The sequence below is a fragment of the Sorex fumeus genome, unplaced genomic scaffold (assembly GCF_029834395.1).
Source record: "Sorex fumeus unplaced genomic scaffold, SorFum_2.1 ptg000240l, whole genome shotgun sequence".
Taxonomy (NCBI): Eukaryota; Metazoa; Chordata; class Mammalia; order Eulipotyphla; family Soricidae; genus Sorex; species Sorex fumeus.
The window spans coordinates 2,243,888-2,245,981 of record NW_026606297.1 but is presented as its reverse complement, the minus strand read 5'-3'; the positions used below and the strand labels follow the sequence as shown (position 1 = coordinate 2,245,981).

The window sequence follows — 2,094 nt, the reverse complement described above, 5'->3', positions numbered from 1 at the left end:
AATAATTTAAAAAGAACAATATGTATATCTGTGTGCATGTAACATAGACATAAATAGCACACACATATAAAGGTAAAGGTAAAGGCCCTCCCATTGATCATCGATTTGCTCGAGCGGACCCAGTAACGTCTCCATTGGAGACTTTGTTGTTACTGTGTTTGGCATACTCTCGGTAGCTTGCCAGGCTCTCCGAGAAGGGCGGAGGAATCGAACTTGGGTTGGCCATGTTGGCCGCTTGTAAGGCGAACTCCCAACCGCTGTGCTATCTCTCCAGCCCCACACCCATATAAAGATAAAGTTAGATAAATACTATGAGAAGATTTTTTTTCCTTCAAAGAAATATCCTCCCTTCTGAAATGATGGCGGACTTTTACATTAGATTGCTCTTTTTTTTTTACAAACATCTGATGATGATGGATGTTGTTTAATTATTAAATAATTTTATTGGCGGGGAGGTGAGGGTTGTTTCTTGGAAATCCAGTCCAAGGTCTCAAAAGTGAGGTATACTCCACCACTGAGCTATGTCCCCGGCCATAGATTAATTTTTCATTTATTTATGTTTTATTTTTATCGTTTCCGGTTTGAGGCTATAACTGCTGGTACACAGGAGTTACTCCTAGCTCCGTGCTCAGGCATCCTGGCAATGTCTGGAGACCATATGCCATGCCAAGGAGCTAAGCAGAGTCAGATGCACCCAAGTCAAGTGCCTGAATGCCTGTAATGTCTTTCGGACCACAATTAATTCATTTTTAATACCCTGAATTGGAGCGATAGCACAGTGGGTAGGGCATTTGCCGCGCACGAAGCAGACCCGGGTTTGATTCCTCTGCCCCTCTCGAGAGCCCGACAAGCTACCGAGAGTATCCCGCCCAACTCGGCAGAGTCTGGTGTATTCAATATGCCAAAAACAGTAACAACAATGGAGACATTACTGGGCCCACTCAAGCAAATCGATGAACAACAAGAGGACAGTGCTACAGGACAGTGCTACCCTTTTTTGGGTGGGCTTCTTATTTTTCCTCATGAAGATCTTTATCTTGTGCCTTTTTTTTTATGTAGGAGTACTGCTATTTATTCAGCCACTAATTAGGCTTATTGAATTGGGCATGAACTCCACAAAGCAGACTTGCAGGCCCCAGCGAGATTTGAACTCGCGATCCCTGGTTTACAAGACCAGTGCTCTAACCCCTGAGCTATGGAGCCGGCTGCTGTGCCTTGTCTTAAGAGTGAAAAAAAAAATCTGAGTAATTTTGCATTAGCTCGACAAGTACTTTAGAGAAGTAGTGAGAAGTCTCAGACCCGTGCTCCATTCCAGTCAGTCACAAGTCCCTAAGCAAGTCAGCCCCTAAGCTTTGCCCCTGATTCTCCTGGAATCTGGGAAATGGGTCCGGCTTCCACCTCCCTCTGTCCCCACCAGTCCAGGGCTGGGGTGAGAAAGAGCCGCAGGTGTTGGCTGGAGAAGTTGGGCATAAGGCCGGCGAGCATCCTCTGCATGGTGCTTCACCCTCTTGCCACCAAAAAATCTATGTCTCATGAAATGAATCCATAGCCCTTTATTTTTATTTTTTTGATCTGATGGATTTTGGGCCATATCCAGGGGTGCTCAGAGCTGATCCCTGACTCTTTGCTCAGGGATCACTCCCGGTGGGGCTCTGGGGCACCATGTGTAGAGCCAGAGATTAAACTCAGGTCTGCCCAGTGCCAGGCAAAAGCCAGACCCTCTGTGCTCTCTCTCCAGCCCCCCTACATCATTCTGATCTGGGCGCCCAGGGTTGTGGCTCTGAAAGGCGTAGCTGCCTGACTTGTGTGAAGTTGTGAGTTCTTCTTCAGCATTACCCATATCCCCAATGTATCCCCAATGCCCAACAACTGTGCAGCCTCCAGATATTACAACTGCAAAGGAAAGTGGAACTATTTACAATGATAAATAAAAGAAAGTTAAAATTGCGATCACGCTCAACTGTTCTAAGGTGTCACTACCATCAAATTTCCAGCATGTGGATTTTCTAGACTCATGTGTCACCCTCCTAACTGCTGTGCAGTTGCATTTCTGGTCATGTTCTGCTCGCTAGTTCCTTATTCTTCCCTCCTGAC

The 2,094-nt window shown here is 46.1% G+C and overlaps 1 non-coding gene across 1 annotated transcript; it reads right to left on the bottom strand.

The window, feature by feature from the left end:
• Window positions 1-1,130: 1,130 nt before the first annotated feature.
• TRNAT-UGU (transfer RNA threonine (anticodon UGU)) lies at window positions 1,131-1,203 on the bottom strand. The gene has a single exon. It is a non-coding gene; the product is annotated as a tRNA-Thr (tRNA).
• Between the last annotated feature and the right edge of the window lie 891 nt (window positions 1,204-2,094).